The sequence below is a fragment of the Chaetodon auriga genome, chromosome 2, assembly GCF_051107435.1.
Source record: "Chaetodon auriga isolate fChaAug3 chromosome 2, fChaAug3.hap1, whole genome shotgun sequence".
Taxonomy (NCBI): domain Eukaryota; kingdom Metazoa; phylum Chordata; class Actinopteri; order Chaetodontiformes; family Chaetodontidae; genus Chaetodon; species Chaetodon auriga.
Window position 1 is genome coordinate 24,336,844 of NC_135075.1, and position 23,600 is coordinate 24,360,443.

General features: G+C 42.5%; 1 protein-coding gene across 3 annotated transcripts in view; it reads left to right on the forward strand.

Annotated features, from left to right (window-relative positions):
• The first annotated feature begins 3,703 nt into the window (after positions 1 to 3,703).
• The window catches only part of rap1gapb (RAP1 GTPase activating protein b), a 95,361-nt gene continuing 75,464 nt past the window's right edge, over positions 3,704 to 23,600 (forward strand). For 2 of the 3 annotated variants that reach the window (XM_076742327.1, XM_076742364.1), the window contains exon 1: positions 3,704 to 3,965. The gene's annotated coding sequence lies outside the window, so the exon portion shown is untranslated. The remainder of the gene's footprint in view (positions 3,966 to 23,600) is intronic. The other variant, XM_076742336.1, reaches the window with a different exon arrangement.

Sequence of the window (23,600 nt, forward strand, 5' to 3'; positions counted from 1 at the left end):
CACCCTTGCTGGGACCACACCTTCTACATTCATTTGATATCAGCTGTGAAGTTGATGACTGCATCTCGCACAGTTTGAGACGCTATCGCAGACATATAAACACCTGTCAAAGTGCTGAAAACCACTCCTGTGGTAGCTCCTGCTGCAGTAGGCGTCTCCAGGACCACATTTCGCCACAAAACAAAGACTCACAAGGTGAAAACAATTCCAGCCACGCAGTTGCAGCTGGTGATAATAATACAGGGCTATCTTCATGAGGACTTAGCTCTGGACTCTATCCCAGTGTAGCGACTGCTTAAGCAAGGACATATGTCAGCTTCTTACAGGCCAGCAGAAATGTAAAACTGGAAGGAGGTTCGGAGGTCACAGCGTGGGAGGAAGGAGAAGTAGATGTATGCACGTTTACTCAGGCTGCGTTCTGAACACCGCAGACAGGACTGTTCTGTCCTTGCTGAGAAAGGATGCCGTGGTCAATAAGATTGTTATTCAAGTGGAGGTGAATAAATCAAAAACTCCTGGAGGACAAAGACGAGGCTGAGATGATCTGCTGCTAACCTGAACCCAGTGGCCAACCTCAAACGGAAGGCTGTGGGAGGTGAGTTGGATATCACCAAGAAAATAAAGACAAAGAAAGGAAGAGGGGACGAAGGCACGGATGAACAGCCAGTGGAAAAGATGAAGAAACAGGGAACAAAAGAGATACAAGGAAAACACACATGACTCATTTTGATGCTGCCGAAAAGCATGCAGTCTATGCACTGAACAGCAAGACAGCAATCGCCTCCCAGAAACTGGACTAGGAGTTCACGAAGAGGGCCCCAGGCCTCATCTAGCAGCAGAGGTGCGGCCGCAGACAGTGAGGTTTGGAGGCTGAGGTAATACCCTCTTCATTAAAATGCATCCAAATAATGCTGTTACACAAGAGATGCTCAACTGCTGCAGGCTGTTTGGCATGCATTATAGAAAAGACCGTCAACAGAGGATTTCCCTCTCCACTCTTTCTGGCTTTTAATTCATCTTTGAAAAATAGATACGAGCTGCTGGTGTCACTGCGCGGGAGAAGCTGCTTTCGCTAAAGGCTCCGGGGTTTGGCTGCAAAAGGAAGGTTTTGTCTTAGGTACCACATGTTGGTGTGGGCTGCGCGAGTGATGCAGAGTTGTAGATTTTTGACGCATAGCAACAAGAAGCTATGACACTTTTTGGTAGATGCTCCAACAGACTTTTAAAAACCTTCCCCAAAAAACTTTTAACTTACTCCAGCGATGCCTCTATATATCATTTAAGGCCATTTTAATGCTGGAATTAAAGGGGAAAACACCTTTTTTTGGGAGCTGCACACCTTCAAACATACCACGACCTCCTCTCACTCAGGTTATGTGAGACAGCTTGTTTGGTGAAGTGGGACAGTCATATTTAGATTAAAAATCAGACCTCTTTGCTGCTCAGTGGATGCAAAACCTTTAATTAAACAAGAAACAATTAAGCATGTAATTCAATGCAGAATGTAGAGGTTATGGCAGGAATCAGGTGTGGGCCGTGTCTTATAGGCATGCTGATGACAGCTCATTATATTTTAGTCTTATAGCATAAATTAAGCATAAAACTGTGTCCCACTTTACTGGAACAGTGCTGTCCCACATTAGCTAACATGTTTGGGTAATGAGGGACGGTGATGTAAAAGTACAGGTTGTTACCTAATTTCATTTCCATTAGCAGCCTGATCATTGAGAAGTGGGACGTTATACAACTAACCATGTGTTTGCACTTCCTGCTAGGCCAGACCACGCCCACTTTGATGACATGAGACCAATCCAAACCATTCTTTCGTGGCAAGAAGCGTCGTAGCAACAACTCAAGATCAGGTTTTGCTGATTGCCTGCTGATTTTGCACATATCAAATCACCACAATGCAAATCTGTCCCACATTTCCTGAACTCATCCAGCTGGTAGAACACTGACAGTCTCCTCTCATGTAGTGTTTCAGCCAATGGAGAGCAGTGTCCAACACTGATCCAGAGAAAAATGTGCAACAAGAACTGGCCACATTTACTTTGGATATTCATTGATCAAGAGGATGATTGCTAATGGTTTTGGTTCTTTTTCCTCATTTTTAAGTCTGTAAATTTCTCTGTGTGGAATTCACTGGGATCGTTTATGGTAGCATGAGTCCAGGGATTAACGTAGTGTTTAAGATTGAGTCGGCGCCCATGTTGTGACTCAATGAATGTAACTGAGTGCAGAAACACTGAATTTCAGAATGACATTGCTAAAGTCTTTGCATTTAATGTGAATCTTTCACGTCATGGCAGATACCACAGTCATTTTAGCACCAGTACCAGTCTGGATCAGTGCGTCCCTGCCATGAAATTTACAGAACATATTTATTCTCTCCAGAGGATGAACCCTTTCCTTTTAGACACTGCTTGATCCCTCCTCGACCACCACGCCCTGGCCAAACTGTGAACTTCGCGCAGTCATAATCTAATGCCTAGGCTGCCATTAAATTCATGCTCAAGGGGGGATAAATATCAGTTTCTTGTTGTTACATGTCAAACATCCTCCTATTGTCTGGTGAAATGAACAACGGATACCATCAGGGCTTTAAACTTTAATCGCTGGCTCTCACAAGAGGCTGCAGAGACCGGACACATCTCTACAGGCGGAGATCCCTCAAGCACATAAATGAAAATACTGGATGAATGAAAGTCTTGACCTGATGACGGCGCTGGAAAGCCAGAAGATCACAAAAGTTATTTCATAACTGAAGGGACGTGATCTATCTATCCAATAGTTGCTGAGACATTTCACTCAAAACAACAAATGTCAACCTGATGGCACTGAGGGAGAAGTCAGAGAATCAATAATGCCCGAATGCTTCACTCTCTGGGGATCATGAATGTCTGAAGTTTGATGGGAATCCATTCTGTAGTTGTTGATATTTCCTGAAGAGGCTAAAAACAACTGGTCCAGCACCTGTTGAAGTGTTTTTTCATATCTTACCCTTTTTAATCGCACACAACCATCTCAGGGCTCATTCTCAAACAGAACCACTCTTTAATCATATATCCAAATCTAACTTTCTGCTTTAGTGGGCCGGCAACAGCGCTTTTAGCCATCACCCTGATGGGATCCATCATTTCTCCGGCTGGATTCATGGCGCTTAACACAGCTGTAGTCACATCAGCATCGCCTGAGGCAAAATACAGCCAAACACAAATCGCTGATGGACACAGAATGACACCAGAGATGGATGAGGCATGAAAAGGGGATGGTGTGTGTAAGAAAACCGGGTTGCATCAAGCAGGAGGAAAAGTGTGCAAAAATACCAACATATTTCCCTGAAGTTCAGTGAGAGAGCTGCTCTGTTTTTGGTTTCTCCTCTTAGCGAAGCCCTGCCAACCTCTCACTACATTATGAGCAGCGTGAAAACGAGCAGATGTCCTTAAAATCCCTCATAATTATTCCAAACAGCTTTTTTTTTTTTTTTTGCTTGCCGTGCATTCACGGCAGCCAGTTTTATGCAAAGTGTGGAGGGCGGACGTGCATTTTTGCCCCCCAGCTGTTAAAAGCTGCACAGTAAGCTGCAGCGTTATTTGGTGTGTGTGGATGGAGGAGTAGTAGGGCGCGCATTGGACGGCGGGGAATGGTCACATGACGGTGACAGCATGTTCGATTTAAAAGAAAGGAAAAGAGAGACTTGAGCATCAGATGCGGGCTGAGGATTTGGCTGAACATCACCTCTCCACTCTGCTGCCTCCAGCAGGCTGCTTCACAGGGACAGCGGCTCAAATCCGCTTTCTTTTTTTTCCCTTTTTTTTTCCCATCAATGCGACAATAATAATAATTTCCTCCCTCCAGCTTCTGCACGTTTTTAAACCACTGACCCACCTTTTGTTGCGTCCATCATCATAACAGCAGTGAGGAAGCGCGTCCAGGCTGATCACCTCTCATAATTCTCCCAAAAGGTAAGAGAAGATAACTTTTTAAGGCAGCCATTCACGCACAATTGTTATTGCTCCGGGAGCGTAATCTCGCGTTGTTCTGCGTTGTCCAAACCCAATTAACAACCGGATTCACACAGGAGTGTGAATTTGTCATTTTTCTGGCAATCTCTTAAATAAAATCATGCACGCTCTCGCTGAGCACATGACAAAAGAGGAGGCAGTTAGAAAAGAAAACTGCGCCAACGTAGTGTTAATATTTCATTTCTTTTAAGGTTATATGATTACCTACAGTTACCCCAGCAGCCTAATTAAACGTTTGATGTGTAATTAATTCAGCCTTTGTCAGTAAATCCCCATTTTCCAATCAGCAATCCATAAATAACTTGCTAAATGTAGGAAAGTGTATTTAATTTATACCATACAGAAGCAATCCTGATTAAACTATCAATGACGTTTTCTCATTTTAATTTGCTGCTCAGCTCATTGCAGAGCAGCTTATAGGAGCAAATATTAAAGAGATCCCTCTTCTCTTACTTCCCTTTTTAATTGTCATTTTCCATTTGTGAGATATCACTATCGTATATCCACTTAAAGGGGAGGCCCTGCTGGTTGCGCAAATTAGCCTTTGTGTTGAAGTCCTCTTTCTTTGACTCCTCTCTGTGGAAAATCTGCGCAGGGAAAATAGGCAGTTTTCCATCATGCTGTTGTGCCTTTGAGCAAGGCATTCAACAGCTGGTGGACAGCTGCTGGAGTGCTGGGCAGCTCCTGTGTGAATGCGCTTAAGTGGATGTGTTTTTTATGAAGGTGTCTGATTATTCATTGGAGACTATTGAGGAGAGACACACAAAACGATGACAGGGAGAGATGTCAGCCAGGAAATGAAGAAGAATGGGCCGTTGATTCAGAATTAATGTAATGGCTTCCATAGTCCATTTGGGGAGCATGTGTCTGCGTCCTAACTACGGCCTCCACATTCAGAGGTGCAGCCCTTGTCGTGGGTGTCCTGGACGCCCGGCGGGCTGTGGGCACGTACCATAACCCCGCTGCGCACTGGTCCATCACCTTTACTGAATGTCACAGCGGCGCTCTTCTTCTGCTGAACCTTCAGGACAGCCTGGATCAAGGACAGCTGTCCTGCCAGGGTGTTCCTGTGGCTCAGGAGGTGGACTGGGTCGTGCATTAATCACAGCAGGGTTAGCAGTTCAATGTCTGTCCCACCTGTCTAAGTGTCCTAGGGCAAGACACTGAGCCCTAAGTTGCTCCTGATGCTCAGGCCAGCACCGTCATGGTAGCCCTGTGAGTGAAAGAGAGTGTACGGTGCTACAATGCAGCCATTTATTAGAGGCTTCTTAATTACAGGTTCTGATCTATGGAGGTGTTTAGTTTTTTATTTGCTGAAGAAGAGTTGGGTGAATAGTATATGTCATAGAGAACTATCGGCAGAACTTTGAGCTTCATCTGAAGAAAATCCAAAGATGCCTGAACTCGGTTTGTCAGCCAGATGACCTCATAATACAAAAAATATGAAGGCATAACACAAAACAACGACAACAGCAACAACACCTTAATGAATAACAAGAGCGAATGGGAATAGTTTAGAGTCTATCATCTGTTCATGATAGAGGTTAATAATTCTCTGGCCGATTCAAACCATCCTCCCATGAGCTCATCTTTTCGCCACATTCAGACGTCTTTTAGTGATGGCAGCTCAGTGAAAATACCCTGCTCAGATGCCTCTAAATGACACGTTTGAATGTTGAATTATATGTTCAGAACTGACGCTCATAGAGCAGAATTCCCCCTCCTGATGGGGACATTAAAAAGACATTATATTATATATTAAACAGCAGAATATATATGATTTAAGAACCTTGAAAGCACTGAGGCCCAAATAGCTTGTTGCTTCATGCTTCGTGTTTGTAATCTGCTTTTCCTCATGAAAGGAAGCAACCCAGATGGTGAAGGTACCACCTGAAAATAACCGCTAATGGTCAAGATGATGCCAGTAGTATCTTGAACTGTGTTCTCACAAGGAGCAATGCAATCAGCAACAGATTTAGAGGGATATTTTGGAAACTATTGGGCAGTCAAAGCGAATTTCTTTTCCTCCATTTCACTGTGTGCTTTCTGCTTTGCCCAAACTGTAAAATCAATGCATTTGGCCTTTCAACCAAAAGATTATATAACATTAACCGAGCAACTCATTCATTTTCACTCTCATTCTGTGGCACTTAGTCAGTACACAAAACAAGCTGATGCACAAATTCAGAGCAAACACTTTTTCCGCTGTGAAGGCAAATGGATTCATTTATCAAAAACAAACCTTTTTGCTTGAATGGGAGCTTAAATTTGTTCTGCTTTCTGCAGCCTCTCTTTTGTTCTTCCTGCTAATGTTGCAGCGGATGTGCTGTTGCCCCTCTATTGACATGCTTTAATTTAAGTGGCTCTGATAATGTGTTTCCAGGAATCTTAAAGCTTTCAGGCTCTCTTGCACTGGCATTAGTCTAGTTTAACTTTCACCTCGTGGACGTTTCATACACCTCTGCACATTTGGATTGTAAACAAGCTGAATGCAGCCTACTGAATATCCTATGCAAATATCATTTGAATGACACTTATACCTTCATTCTGTACCAAAAATGCCAGTAACACTTAGTGGCTGTAAAAAATGATTTTAAATCATAAAAGGGCACTTAGCTTTACAAGACACTTATATAATTATGGTGCTGTAGCTATAAAAGACATTTACAAATATCCCACAATGTTACATATATGTGCTAATCTGTTGGACGAGAGGTTGCTCTGTCAAAGTATTTTGCCTCTGAAAGCAGTTGAAAACACTGCTGTCACTCTGCTCTGACATTTAAAAATAACACAGATTGGCAGGTTAAGGATGCAATTAATAAAGATCAAGATTTAAGAGTCTCAGAGGCTATAACTGATACACCACTGGCCTGATTTTGATGAATCGGTTAGGAAGGGTGCCTGCTGTTAATGACTAGCTGGAGGGATTCCTGCATTATTCATAAGAGACGCCAAGTTTTTTTTGTTGCCTTTTGTCTCTTATTTTCTATTCTTTGTGATGGCACAGGAAACCTGGAACAGGACTGGAAGACACGCCAGAGTCTGTCTGGGAATCGTCGCGTTTAGCTTAATTACCCAATCAAACAGACGTTCTGGCTCTGCACTAATGTACATGCAAATACTTAAAGTGCTCACCTTCGATTTTCCTTCTTTTTTTACCTTCCATTTGTCTACAACAGATATAACTGTGTACACATCAGCTTTTCTGAATGTATGTGAAAGGAGTGTGGGCTGATCTAAAGTCTGTCTCAGGATGCAGATTTCCAATTAAGGAGTGAAGCTTTAGGAGTACGCCGGGTCGGATTGTTTCTGCGTTTGCGCATTTGCATAAATCCAGTATTTCTCATGGATGTTTGGTAATTTGATGAAAAGGCAGTGACTGTAGATTTATTCGTGCTGGGCATAAGAACAGAAACACTGTCCTCCTTATTATACACTGACACAAAACGAGAACCCTTGGGGCAAAAACATATAGGCAGGATTAAACTGATAACTATGTTGGACTTTGCCTGTTAGATGTTGTAGATATCTCTGAACGTTTGTGTTTCTACGGCCAACAAGTGACTTAAATCCAATCACACACCCACATACTACACACACACTCATGTGCCTCTCTGCATATACACAAGCAACATTTTTGATTCTCAAGTTGACTCATCCAACACTGAATCAACCAGACGCACACAGTTTACCTCATTCTGTCGCCTGACTTTGATTTTCACAAAGGATGAAAAGATGAAAGGGGAATTTTTTTGGGTGTGCAGCCTCGAAGCCAAATTGAGAGACGAGTGGAATTAAGAGAAACTGTACAGCTGTGATTATAAAGTGTGAATGAGACATCTTGGCTTTCATGTCACGTCATGTTTGCATACATGCACCCCTCCCCCCTCTCTCAGCGGGGGACAGAGACCACGAACCTGTGTTGGTTTTAGTCAATTCCTGGTCAGCTAAGGCTATCATCTGCGTTTGCCTTTGCCTGGAGATAAACAAAATAGTGAACAGTAGCAAAACAAGCCTCTGTTTACCTTACAGTAATGATTAATGAGTTCCTCCATTGATTCCCCTGAAAGAACTTCCTGCTGCTGGGCTAAGGGAGGATCGATGTCACTTTTGCCCAGCAGGAAACGCGTTGCTTCACAGCACTCCGAAAAGAAATGTGAGCAGGCTACTTTGTAGCTTTCCTGCCCAACAAAATGGCCTGTCTGCCTCAGAAAAAGCCATCTTGCTTCTGTGCGAGGACAAAAGCTACTGACACAGACTAACAAATGTGTGAACATCACTGACAGTTTTGAACAATCAACATGCAGTAATTTTCTCTGCCAGATGTAATGCATTTTTCAAAAAAAAAACAAAAACACTGTTTGCTGTTCTGAAGACGTTGACGGTTATTTTGCACCATCGTCAGGCGCCCTGCTCTCCGTAAATGTCCTTAGAAATACATTTTCTATCTCATTTTCCAATTATATTTGCATAGTTCGTCTCTGCATTTGACAACTGGTGATGAGACAATTTGCAGTTAGACATGTAGCTAGTTATCAGTGTGTTTGTGTGTGTGTGTGTGTGTGTGTGTCATATTGATTTGTATCTCTTTGTGTTCCCCAATTTAGTTATTTTCAATTTTTCCATAGCATGCCAGCACACTGCATACAGACCATTAGTATTATTATTTGCACCTTTGCCTTTCCTGCTGTGACATGTCAAAATGTCTTCTGTGAAAAAGGCCATTTGAATAAAAACATAGTGGTTTCTCCATCATGCACACAACAGATTTTAATTTTCACTGAGCACGACTTTGGCAATAAGCCATGAATAATTTAGTAAATATCAGTACTAGATAAATGGTCTGTCCATATTTTGACAGCCATGAAACTTTGTCATGTCAGCTGCGATGTTTTGGAAAGTCACATATGTAGCGGCAACCTTTATCAGAGTTTATAACTGTCACTAAAATATGTAGAAACTGTTATCACAGTCTGATAAGCTAAGACAAAAACATTAGTTTAAGCTAATAGCTGATGTTAACCCTAACTCTACCTGCTAAGTTCTCTAAAATACTCTTGCTTGTAAATATTTCTATTGCAAATCACTGAATCTGTTGTGACTGAAGTCTGATTTTGATGCTCACTGGATGCAGCAGGGGTGTACAGTAGAGACACGAAGTTAAAACTGTCAAACTTGAGCAATCAAAGGCTTGGTTAAAGATTTGTTTTTTAGGTAATGGCATGTTTTTGAAACCTTCACAGCAGTGAAGCAGAGCGGCAGCCGGGCGCTGATCCAGATGCAGCAGTTTGATTTCGGTGGTCTAATGATGCATCGAGGCTTACAGGCTGGTGCAGGGGGGCAGGCAGGTACACAGCATGGCCCAAACCCTAACGCGACATAATGCTAACCCTAACCTCATAGTAAAAACCATATCTGTGGTCGTGTCTCCCCTAAGATAATTTTTCTGAGGTGGCTTTGTCTGGGCTTGTATGTTCAGCAGCACAGAATAATGATATAAATATTACAGGAAGAGGCAGCAGTGTGTCTCTATGATCCTCCTACTCTTTCACAGCGCTACCTCTCACTTTGATCATTAGGGTGACTGTACTGTATGGAGTACATAGGCAACAGTATAGTATACAATGGAGTATTCATTGTATAAAGCTTAGATAACATTATTGATCCAAGATGAAACTGACAGACTGAGAGAAAAAGGCACAATTAAGGATCTGTCTGCTACTTCAGCACCACGGACAGCACCGCAGATTCATCAATACTCAGTTAGACTACTGATACTTCGGAGTCCTGGTCAGGGCCACAGATTCTAACTTACACAGAGCTCAGTCAGATAAAGGATCAGTGAGTCAGACAGACTAGACGGACGTATTCAACTAAACAAGCCCTCTGCCTCTGCACCCTCTCTGCTAAAAGAGGAAGGAGAGGAGAGGTGGCTGGTTAACAAAGGGGATGCATTTTGGTCATTTTTCCAACAAGGAGGATGGCATCCACCCTTATCCCCCATCAAATGTCTCATCCTGGGTAACAGTTAGGTAGATAAGTGTGCAGGTGGGTGGGTACAGGGCCATTAACCTAAAAAGCGTGACGCAAGAAACCATTAAAGCAACTGGGATGAACTGACAGAGTGGGAATGGGCCGGTTAAGTATATCTGCAGGGCTGACGAGGAGATGAGATGCTGGTGAGGAGGTGGGTGACGAAGGCCAGGAAACTGCAGAGCAGAACAGGTGTGTCATCTGGCGCGAATGCGTTATGCTTTCCTGCATCACGTCACACACCACCAACTAGTTATCTTGAGCTAAGAAGAAGCTAGCGTGGTGTTCTCAGTGTGTTTCTATCATTTCTCAAACTTACTCCACGTTCACACGTCCCAAAAATATGACAGCTACAGTACCTTGGAAAATATTGCTCTGGGGCACTGATTGTGATGAATTTAGTGTTTACAGTGTTTCTGGAGGCCGGCCTCACTGATTACTGTACAAAAACTTTAGAAATTTATTCACTGATTTTCATGAAACTGGGTACGATTTTACAGAGAAAATAACGTGGTGGAGCTCTACTTGTTGCTATAGTAACTGCTAACTGCTGCTAAGTGTAACTGCTGTGAGCTAGTTAGCTCAGTTAGCTGTGCAGTTAGCTGACTCTGCCTGGACTAGAGCTAGGAGTATTTGTGTTCACTCCGCCAGCACAGGAGCTTCTGGGACCACCAGGAGGAGGTTTTCAGCATCAGGTGAGGGAGATCCAGTGGGGAACGCTGGCGAGGAGCGCTGTGGCTGGGTGAGTCGGCTAATAGAGGCACCAGCTTCATGGCTAACTGAGCTAATGAGCTAATAGCAGCTACATTTAATGGCAGTGAGTGGTTACTTTTGCAAGTGAAGCTATCAGGACACTCTTTAAATGAGGCAGAGCAGCTGGAGGACATCAGAGGGAAAACCAGACAATATTTTGTCCGTAAAATCCACATCAGAGTCCCAGTTGGAGCCGCTGGAAATCACCTGGATGTGACAGAAGTGTATTGCGTGCCAAGTTGCAAAAAATATGGATTGTTGCATAATGTTGCTTTGAGGTAACGTCCTGAGTGGTACAGGTGTGGAAAGTCTCTCTTTTTCTCTGGTACATTTTCAAATTAGTTTGATATTTACATAAATGCGGCCAAGTGAAGTGAATATGAGATTGGCAGAGTGTAAGCAGCGTTTGAAGTTGTCTGCCTTCTAAATGTTGCCCACTTGTTTCCACAATTACAGACACCTACACTTAATTGACCCTCATTAGGCGTCTGAGTGTGACTCCATCATATTAGCCAGCTGTGCAGCTCTGTCGCTCTCCTAAAGACGAGGGTTCAGTGTCCTCACAAATCACTGAGGCTGCTTATCGCTAATGGCTTTATTTATTTCCTATTTTTACAGAGATATCGCTCTTACTCTATTCAGGGTTACAGTGAATTTATATTCACATAGGAAATGCAATAATGTAAAAGATTACTGTAAAGGTTAGCTCTTCCTTTCCTTATGTGATTTACCAAAATCTCTTGCACAAATGCACTACTCACTTTACTTTTTAATGTTTTGCTTTATCACTGCTTCTTTAATCCTTTTCCTTCATCTGTTCGCTTCCGCACTATATGAATAATGAAATAATGATATACAGTGCAGATGAATGAACAGATGGGATAAGAAAGAAAACAAGCGCTTAAAAAAACAGACATTAAATAGGGATAGAATTGCTGTGTTGTAGTCTTCATACAGGAGAGTTTGTTGTACAGCGCCCTGTCCTGATGCCACGTTTTAAGACGCAGTAGCGAAGCAAATAACAATTACTTAGAAATAAATGCAACTTTCTACTTAAAAGACAAATATGGAAGAAGTTCTTCCTCTTTTTATCCTTTTTTTATTTCTTTGTGTTGGACTGTTCCTCGGTCTGTGAGGCACTGTAAGGCAGCTCATTGCATGCGTTTCATGGTGCTATAAACCTGAGAAATAGAAGCACTCTGAACCATTACAAAGAGGAAACTTACTTGGTATTCTGTAGTGCTACCAGAGATCCCATTTCATGTAACTGTTTTATTGACAGATAGAAGCACTAGCCCAGTCCGATCATTTCCCTCTTCCAATAATAGTAAGGCTGTTTTTGTCTGCATATGTAATGAAATGCCTACCAGCCAACTTTACACTCTCCCAAACGCAGGTCTGAGATAAGCGTTTTTGGAAGGACACTATTTGTTTTTCCTTGGGCCACCGATTTGTTCTTTGATAGCTTTGCCAGTGTGGGTCACAGCAACATGGAATCCATTATCCTTCAGGTATCAGCACCCCGGCAGAGACAGAGCACGTTATCGAAAATTCCTCTGCTTTCATTACATTCCTGTTTGCCAGGACAAGGCGTTATACAGCACATTATCACACCTTCACATTATTCTGAGTTCAACAAATCCCTCCATTTTCACATTCTCAGCTGCAAAATGGATATGAGGTTTCATCCTGAATCACAGGCAGCCGAGCCGTCTCCTCCTCCGTCCTCCTGAGGAGCGTCAGCCCAGATGCTCGGAGAGGAAGCCAGATTTCAATTTATGTGAGACATTTTGTGGAGAGCTTTAGAGGAGCAGTTTTGAGCATCTGTGAAACATGAGCAGCAGCAATTCATTATCTTAATAGCTAAGACCTGGAACCATGAGTGAGAACAATGTTAATCTGCAGACAGTGAGCACAAGGTTCAGCCTGGGTCACAGACCACATGAAAGCCCTCACTTCCTATCGGTTCTCAATGCTGTTCCATGTTTGTTCATTGGTAGTTTTGGTAGCTACTGCCATTGGTAAAGTAGAAGCCTGTATTTGAGACCTACATAGGACCTACATTAAAAATGTCATTATGTTTATTGATACCAGTTGCTGTAGCTGGACAGTTATGGGAATAATGACGATATGATGTCTGTCATGTAATGCTGCTGTTGACAGCTCTGCTGTGCAGTTGCTTAAGCTAACATGAGCGCTGGTCTCACAGACTGACAGGATGAGCTGCTTCACTGCTCTGAATCCTTCAGGGCCTCAGTTCAGAGGTTTTAAGGTGATTTGCTTGAAACGATGACATGATGTGCTTAAAAGTGTGACTGGGAGATTTGACATGAGGTGAGCGGTTTGTACAAAAAGACCTGCCACTCTGTTGGCCTTAAACGAGCAGCATAAAGACACATTTATTATTTTTTCAAACATAAAAAATCTTAAAGTATCATGATGCTCTTCCACAAAGCCGTCTGTGGCCAACATGCACAAACATCCAGAAGTTTATTTTGTTTCACCACCTCACAGAATTAACATTAATGAAAGTTACCGGCAACCGGTGTTGGGTAAGGTCACTTTTAAAAGTAACTTGCTGCATTACAGGATTACTGCCATTGAAAAGTAACTAGTTACTGAGAAAAATAACTTTGTGATTCCTTGAACATGTTGGTTATATTGTCCAGACGACATGCAGCTTCCTGTACGTCTACCTTTAAATCTATTGACTCTAATCTGCAACTCTGCAAGCTAATAACAGGAATAACAAACACAATACACCCTTTTACAGCCCTCTATTAACAATTATGTTTGATTATTGTTGCGTTTCCCCTCAAAACAAACTTAATGGCGGTCGCTGGTAGGGGAAACCAAAAAAAAACAAACTGCACTCAACACAAAATGGGCCTCTTGGGGTCTAAAAGGTGATGGGGAGTAACTCATCCACAAACACCCACTAATTCTATCAAAACGATAGAGGAACAAAAGAAATGAGCCCAAAAACAAAAATTGAGTCACTAAAAAGGAGGGAGTGAAGTTCTGGAAAAGAAAGAATCACTACAGTTTAAGAACATTCACACACTCATTCATTCATCAATGCCACACACAAAACCAGGAGAGCCAACTGAAGGCGTTAGCTCTCCGGTATCACACACCCAACTAAAGCAGAGCCACAAGCCTCCTTTTATAGGGCAGCCCAGCTGATTAGCTCCAGCTGCGCTAATGAGTGCAGGTGCCATCAATAGGTGCACATCATTGAAGGGGTGGAGCTTACTGCCTACCTTCCACCGTAACATTATAAGTAAACATAACATCAAGAGGGTGCCAGAGCTCAATGCATACAGCCTGCAATTCAAGTGCAATGTAAAAGTCTAATTATTTGAAGTACATGAAAGTAAATAGAAACCGAGGGTACCTGAGTGTTGTTGAGCTGTGCTTAGCTTGCAGGCGGTAGCATACTGTGGATTTGAAAACAAAGCTAGAATTGCAAAGCTAATGTGTTACATGAAATCAATGCTCGCCTCCTTAAACTGTCACTTGCTACAGCTTGTGCAGACTCTGTTAATTATGTAAGTTGCAGTTAGAGTTGCTCTTGTACTTTTGATATAAAAAGCTATTCAGCATCTCTTGGCACAGATATGTAGGATGATGTAAAGTCAATCTTGTAAGTCAATTTCAGATCCTTTTCTGCGTGCGATAGCTTTTCAAACACTGTTGGTGTTTTACTTATATGGTAAACTTTCTTTACTGTTTCTCCTTGCGACCTCAGACAAGAGTTTCTGTCTGACCTCTGTATTTCCATCTCGAGTCTGTCTTAAATGGTTTGTGTTCTTGGTTCGATTTAGATCCTATCTCTCTGCGAGCTGTTTGAGCAGAGAAATGTATTTCAGCCTTTGTCTGACAATACTCCATCTACTCTTGGATGGTGTCTGTCTTGTGCAACGTTATTTAAATGCACATTGATTTACCAGTTCTTGAGGTACACCAACTGTAGCTACTCAGTGCAGGAATAAATCCAGCCTTTATGAAGCTTGTCATATTCTTGTCATATGCTTGTCAGTTTTCATTGAGATTATGAGAGGTGTTCTTTCGTTATGGTGAAATCTATGGTAATTTTGGAGGCTGTAGGTTTGTTGTGCTGTTGAAATGTATTGGATTAAATTGGAGACAGTTTAGTGCCATTATAATTGCAGCGCTGCTGCAGTATATTCTGTTGAATACACAGTGTGGAGGTGTGTGGAAATGCTCTCTCTGTGTTGCAGCTTTTCACCATTTACAGACTGAAATATGTTCTCAGAATCTCAAATGATTTTTCTGTGAAGATAAAACTCAGTGAGGTGCAAAATTGCATGGCACAAAAGATTTGTGAGCTTCAAGAAAGAGTAGCCCCGGTTTGAACTCCAGGGTGTTATTGCATTGAAAAAACAGTTTAAAACACGGTGTTCTTCAGGAATAAGGGCCAGTGGAGGATAGAAAATGACAAATGTGTTTGAAAATATCATTATGACTCCTCATTTATCTCTCACACATGTTTATCACAATGTAGAACGTGAGCAGTGATTGTTGAAGTTGGTTATGAAACACAGGCTCTCAGCAGGAGCCTTTAAATACTGCAAACATTAGCAGCCTGGGGTTCTGAGCTGGGGCGGAGGATGACAAATTCCTTATCGTCTATATTTGTAAAAACTGTCAAATCCACATGCATGCTGTACCAAGGCAGCGCACGTTAAACCAGTGGCTTGCAGGATCGGCTGGTTTTGCTTCCGTGATAATCATTTTTTAGCTGTGAGATGCAGATGGTAGTCTGTGCTTTGTAGCTTAACAACAACTACAGCACCTCTGCTCACACTATGCACTGCTGTGTATCCAGGGTCTTAGATTACCAAAACTCAAAGACTTTGCATTTACTGTCATAAATTACTAAAAAAAATAGGAAGTCCGTATAGTTAAGAAGCTGAAACTGGCAAAGTTTTGACATTTATGCTTGAAAAATGACCGAAATGATTAAGCGATTATCAAAATCCAACTAATTTTCTTTCAGTTGACGAATTGATTCATAGACTGATCATTGCAGCTCTAGTTTTTTTTACCATCTGCATTTGAAAGGTTGAAGTTTATTGCCCCTGTTTATTGCCACACTTTGAACAGCTTGGTGTGCTTAAAGAGATGTCACTGCGTACCTTAAATTACACTAATTCATCACCGCTGAGGTGAGATGTTAAACCGCCGGAGGTCAGCAAAAACAACATTTACAGCTGGTCTTAAGTTGCTCTTTAAATCTTCTCCAATGGATTGTTTGGCTGCTTGGGGGAAACATTAGTGCCTTATGCAGTACTTGCAGTGAACAGTTTAACTTCTTTTGGGGTCATTTTTGGTCTCCACCAACTCCTGAGGAAAATATCAGGCTCTTCAGCAGCTAAATGCTCCGCTGTGCTCACCAGCGAGCTGCTAACTGTGTCTGTCTGCTGTTTGCTGCTGTGCAGGTAGTTTTTATCTGACCCTGATGAGACTGATCCAAATCAGTGAAGTTATGAGCCATTAACCATCACAATGAGCTGAAAGACACTTAATCACTCAGCAGAGCTGACAAGAACCGCCACACTCTTGATTTATCAGTAAATCGATCCACTCCTTCATGCTGAGAGCAGTACAGTGTTCATTGATTAGACAGGATCTCTTAAGTGAAATCCTTTGCAGCTTCTCTGGACGTTACCTGCCATGCAAACAAAGAGTAGTCCCTCACTCTGTGTTTCTGTTGAAGGGGAGAAAGGGGAATTGATGAGTCTGCAGCTGATGAAAGGTCAGGAGGCAGGGATGAGTTCGCTGATGAGAGTCATCATGTGCTCTGGGCCTGATGGGCAACGTTGGCTGCACAATCCCCTCCATTACTCATGCAGCATGAGGACTTTGTCACCTCTCTAATTAAGTAGTGTAATGACAACCACCTCTGACTCCACACACACACACACACACACACACACACACACACACACACACACACACATAAACACACACCGATAGGACAGCAAGAAGACACCAAGTCAGCAGTTTTGCTGCTTTGGTGTTCCACATGATGTTTAATCTTTCTGATCAGTAACTAAAAATCAACAGAGAAAAGCACATTACAATCAACCAGCCAAAGCAACATTTCTGTCTTTTGCTGCAGTTTTACAAATAAAAGCTGCTGAGAAATGGGACATTTAAAAAAAAGGCTGCAATCAGCAGCTCAAACGTGTTGCGTGTGCCAAGAGGACGTGCTTTGAAACAACACGCACAGCAGCCCGCCCTCACCAGAGCGTTCGTCCTCTGTGCGAGCAGGTCGTTACTTCCCATGTTTAGAAGTCAGGTGATGAAGTATAAAGTGCAAGAAAGTCTGCGTGTGGAGGAGGAGGAGGAGTGGATGGAAGGGTCAAACAAACACAGGAGGCCGCTGTTCATGCCCCATGTTAAGCTGGAAGTCAGTGTTGACTTATTATAATGAACATTTTTAAGTGAAACCATGATCTTTCTCTCAACCTAACCAAGTAGTTTTGGTGCCTGAATCTGAAACTGTGACCATTTCACACTGGTAACCAGGTGACGATGAAGGTCCAGTGTGCCTGTCGCTGCTACCAGCGGTCAGATGTGTCACTGTGACTTGTTACCAGGGAAATAAGAAATCACTGAATCCTAATTGGCTGTAAATGACTAATGACATGTGGGGCATGGCTGTCTTTTGTCAGGAGAAGAACTCCTTATGGGCAACACAAAAGGCAGTTTTGAATTGATATTTTTCTGCTTCTGAGTCCTTAAGTCAGATTTCTTTTTTTACGCCGTCGTCTAGGAAAGACGCTGATAACAAGATGAGATGTGTCAGGATCCGTCTGATTCGGCTTAGCAGGTGACTGATTGGTCGATAAAACTCTACGTTCGCTTTGCGGTAATCAGAGCAGCACGTCAAGATGTCGGGGAAAAAGAGTTTTTAGGGAAAGTAGAAACAAACAACACAATCAATCACAATCTGTGTGATAAAAAACTCACTGCTGCACTGCAGGAGAAACTCCAGGCTGCATCAAGTTGAGTTAGTTTAAAGTCTGTATTGACCAGCAGGACGATCTTTGCTTACAGATTTCCTTGGTGAAACCGTGTATGTTTCAAGAATCCTCCAGGATCAAGTGCTGCGTTCTAGGTCGTAATGTAGTGATATGTCGTGTTCTGTTTAAAGACACTGAGATTCTTGCATCCCCGACACAAAGGCGAGGGACAACTGCGCTTGCAACAAGTGACATTTTATCACCAGTCTTTTTTTCTGTTGTAAGAAAAGATGTCAAACCCGTGTGTGAGCCAGAATCACTTGAGACAGATATTTTTCACGGGGTGCGTCTGCTGGTGGAAGCCCTGCCAAAGCCACCGTAGTGCAGTGATTAATGGACAATATTGAAAAGAAGCCAGTGGTGTAAATCTGAGCCCTCTTTTTATGTAAACCTCAGCCTGTCAGATGCAATAAAATGTCTGGAGAGCGGATGCTGCATCCAGGCCAGGGCCAGACAGTCCAGTGATGCAGCGTTATGACGTAAGGAGAGATAGAAATGTGAGGTTGGGAGAGCCGGACCTCAGTGCATCGCTTACAAGGCTGCAGGAGACATGAGTCAGACCTCATGACGATGATGACATGCTTGCCTTCACCCTGCTGCTTCCCCAAAAACATCTCTAACTTCACAGTTTCTGTGCCGTTACTTTTTCTGCGCCACAGAAATGCAGATTTTGGATTGAATAGCAGGCAAGGCAGTGGAGACGCGTGGTTTAGCTTTTTGTGTGAAAGCCTTTCTGGTAAAAGCAAATCAACTAATGATCACAAGATTTCTGTTTTCAAAATACATAATGCATTAATGCAGGATCACACGCGGCTCTATCCACTGTCTCAACAGCCCAGTGGGGAGATCTGGTTTAACAAGACAGGCAGCAAGGTTGCTATCACAAATAGGATTGCAGGAAATCTTATTAGCATTCGGTATACACGAGCCAACAGGGGTATTCAGATTGTGATTTCTTTATCAATGCACTGGCTGCTTGTGATGCTGCTGTTTACATACAGTATATTTCTCCTGTGCAGTCCTCGGAGATCACAGTGTGAGATCACAAGTGCAAAAAGTAGAGGTAGCTTTTTGGTTTCTATGTCTTATGCTCAGTCACACATAGCCGTTCAGGGAGCATGCTGTTGGCAAATGTCAGTGGGATAAGCAACATCTCCTTGCTGCTCCCCAGAGAACAAAAAAGGCCAGGGAAATGCAATAATGCATTAATACGGACATAATGCTGTCTGCACAGCAGGTAGACCTCCACCTGTGCCTGCATGGAGCAGCATTTACATCAAGAAGGTGCCAGCTGAGGGACCTGAGGTATAGCAGAAGAATTTATTTTATATTTTTCCAGTCTCCTGATATTGTCAGTGTTTGTTACACAGCGTGAGCCTTAAGGCTGGTGTTGGCTGTGATTGATTCCTCTGTGAGTTGTCATTCGACCAAAACATGACAATCACGAGTATATAGTGTTGTATCGGATTGACGGGAAATGCCCGTTCAGTTCAGCATTTGGATTCTGATCAGCAAACAGCTTTAACTTTCTCCACATTTTTTGCACTTGTGGTGTAGAATCCAAAATTCTTACGTGGTTTGATGCGACGATCATCTGTTCAACACTTCAGAGGACAACAGTAGCCTCATGCTCAGAAGGCAACAGGACGGACGAAGGGTCACACAGATCTGCCCCTGCTGGAGTGCAAAGCTTACGCTGTCATGCACAGTTAATTTGAAATTTTAACAGGTTGTTGCACTTCATTACTTTTGTTTTTCCACGTTGGAAACTGCGGTAAGAAATTCAAATAAAAAGTGACAGCCCTTTTATGTGCTGTGCTTCTCAATTTACGTTCCACGAGCTCACCTTGAAAACATAGTTTGAGCTTTAGAGGTGTCTCCCTTTCATACTTTGGAACAATAGTCTCAACAACTCAACAAATTTAATGACAGAATAACTTGTTTGTCCGCGACCTTTCGACCATTAAGCTTCTTTTTTTTTTCAAGGTTTTTTCTCATCTTATGACTTTCTTTTCTTTGTCTGTGCCCTCTGGAACAGTTATAAATCATTGCTGAAGACTAAATCCTATCTTTGATGTGACAGTGCAGGTTTGGGGAAACTGTATTTTGGGTTTCAAGGATTAGTTCGTTAAGCTTAGCAGAGCTTTGTCGTCATGTTTACAGTAATAAAGACACGGTTAAGATTAGGGATCGATGGTGGCCATGCTTTAAAAAAAAAACCCAAAAATGACAAAGAATAATATTCTCAGGTTTGATCACAACATTTAACTCAAAAACTTGATGTTAAACTGGAGGTTTGATTACAAAATGACCAAGTCCCTGCTTGTGTTACTGGCCCTGCTGAACTGATTTTGGTAGCTAATTTAGTAATTAAAATGTTATCTTGAGCAATAGGGAAAAAAAAGAAACCTGATAGACCCTGATATGCTCCTGTTTATTCAGTACCTAAATAGAAAACACACTTTTCTTTCCATCATTGCTCCACAAAACATATCCCTCCGATTCTGCACTCTACAAATATGAACACATAATTGTGCGACTTTATTGACTTCAACATGTTCCACGTTCTCATGTTCTACCTCCCGGCTGCTCATTGTTTCTCCCCCTCATCCTGCAAATGTTTTCCCCGCCTACAGCCCTCAGACACGTCTCCCCTGCCAGCCACGACTTCAGCCTGTTTTTATTTCCATTATTGGTACATTGTGTCAGTCCTCTGGGGACGTTAGACAGGGCGTAGTATCAAAAACCCCTTAAAAACATCGTTAGATAGGCATTCTTATTCTAATTAAGCACTTCCGGCGTCTTAACTGCTGCATGTATTCAGCTATCGAGTATTAATTGACACATCGCAGCTTGTTAGCGTTGTGTATCGTTTTCATTTTGTTCTCAGCGGTGTCAGAGCTCTTGGTTCGCTTGTGTCAAACAGACAGGTGTGCACGTACTGTGATATGTTTGCAGGGGTGTTGAGGAGAAGTTGGGTTGTTTGGGATGCTCTCCCGATCCCCATCCTACGTCCTGCTTCGAACCGTGGAGATGTTTCTGTGTGCGAGGGATGAGAGCAGCTTTCTAAGGTGTTGTTGTGGAGAAGTTTACAGCTGGGTTTTTCATTTGTGTCTTGTGTGTCATAACTTTATGAATAACACACTGTATTGACCCTGCTGTCCAGTCACAGGCGGCAGGAGACTTATTTTCACAGGAAGTACAAGCGAAGCAACCATGAGCAGTGTTTCGATTGTTGCAGCGTTTGCCTCAATATGACACCGAATCTTGCAGTGAATGACACTAAAGATAATAAGAGAAAACTCAGACGTTACCCCGAAACACCCCACATCCCGAGCGGCTGACAGGTGTAGCACAGACCGAGCAATGCTTCAGTCCTCGCACTGAGCAATTACTTGCTGCATCAGACGCTGTTTTGTATGAGTAAAAAGAGCTGAATGTCACTTTACTCTCAGGTGCCTGAACCTCTTCGAAGCAGCTTCTCCCGTGAGCTTGAATTTCAGTCTTAATTCATCCTCTTTTGATTGAGCTCCAATGTTCCCTCGTCTTTCTTTTAAAGCCATCAGTGTTAATGATAGAAAAAAGAAAAAGTACATGCACAAAGTGAGACATTTCATGAGAAGAAGTACCAGGTTTAGATGTTGCGGAGGTATTGATCTCTGCACGTTTTTATGTCTCCCATGTTAGAGCCGAGGGTGAAATCCAATACGACCAAGCTATTTTAACACCGTGTGGAGGTGAGCAAGCGGGCTCTGCACACCAGATGTATGCAGAGGTGTAGGAAGAGAAGCTAAATTTTTGTTTATATTGACCAGCCCTCCCTCAGGTGCAGCCGCACGGTAGGGTGTATGTTTGTCTTCTGCAAGCTGCTTGATACCAGACTTTATATGGAGCTCAAACAAAATGCAAATATGATGAGACTTCTGAATTCTTTCATCAAGATCAAGGCTGCATCAGAATCCCACGTCTTCCATCGAAATCGCAGTCATCTGGGTTCACTTTGCCATTATTACTCAATTTGTTTTCTGCTTTATGTTCAGACAATTCATATTTAAATCATTTGTGGTGCTCTTCCTCCACCCGAAAGCATGCTGCATCAGATTATCCCTTTTCTATCATCAAGACATTGTGATTACAGTTGTGGTCGGCTCAATTATGTTCCTTCGTTCTCCATTTTCTCCTCAGTGGAATAGGTAAATTAAGATAACTGGGCTGGCTGATTAGCTCCACCTCCTACTGTTAATTAGGATTAGTGTGCACATCAGATATTTTATTGATGGTGGTGATAATGATAATGGCTGTGCTGGCTGAAATCAGGCCCGGCACGTGAGGTGTTGGTCTGTGAGGAAAATGCAGCACCAGTTAATAATTTAATGGAATTCATGTAAACCTTGACATGCATTTTGGTAATGGGTTCAATCATGGATAGGAAGTAAAACCATCTGTTAAAGTTTAGGTTATTTACTGCTATTGTCACTCTAGACTCAAAAGGCCAAAAAAGTCGGATTTCGCTGCAGGATTTTAGTCTTAAGACAGTCAGCATTGATCAGTTGAGCCGGCCACTTTGAGGTCAGACCTTTCATTAAACTGCATCCTCAGAGCGTATTTCACCATCTCTCTGGGTTTAGGTGATGATGTGGCTGACCACCTCCTGAATCTTTCATACTTTGGCTTCTGCAGGTAACTGTAAATGGCAAAATGAAAGCTGCTAAATGACCAGGTGTCAAACATTTGCTGAGGGAGAAAAGAAGGAAAAAATGTGTTCTTTGAAGGATGAAACTGGTGTTATTTTATATTCTTTGTGGTCGCCAAAAAATTAAGCAGAAAGATCAAAACCCACAATGTCTTTTGCCTCTCAGAACTTCCCAGCTCCCGTAGCGTCTGCGGCACTCAGCTTCCAGCACATTGATTCTGATTCAAGACATAAATCTTTAACAGCGGGTCAGAAACAGTTGGCATTTTTCAAAAAGGCAAAGTAATTTCCTGAAACAGCCTGACACTGTAGTTTTCAGCAAACGTCACTCAAAGAGTAGCAGTTTGTAATTGCTGGGGACTATTTTCAGCTGCGGATTCTTACGCAATTGGTGCACTTTACATTGTGTGTGTGCTGAATATAAACTATGGTATGTGTGGTTCATTGTAGTGGAGGAAATACAGTTTCATTTATGATTTTTTTCATATTTTAGGAAAGCAGTGGAGATGAATGAGCTACACCAGTCCTTGGAGTCCGTGGAGCCGTGCATGCTAACGAACACAGCCTCCCTCTCAGCGTTACAATGTTTGCACATGTCCAAAAACCTGTTGATATCAAAGTCTTTCATAATGTCCAGAAGTAGACTTCCAACAAGACATGTGGGCTTTTCTTTTGTACAAGCATGTTAACCCTGGCCTTGAAAACTGTGACACAGAGCTGACCGTAAACAGACAAGGCGCCGCGTGTTGCAAACTTTGGTTAAAAAACAGTTGAGATGCTGATGTGCTAAATGTGCTGTATACCTGCGCAAAGAGTGCTGAATAATATCAGCATTTCCCACATGTCTTAATTGGAAAATGCTCCATTCAGATTAAGGCCTAATTTGGAATATCCCACCAGAATATGTTGTATCAGATTTGGAATATTGTCATATTTGGAATAATAGTGGAATATTAGTGTGCATGTAAACACTCCCTGAACAACTGGATGGGACACAGGTGAAGGAGGTGTCGAGATTAGCAACAAACTACCGCAAAT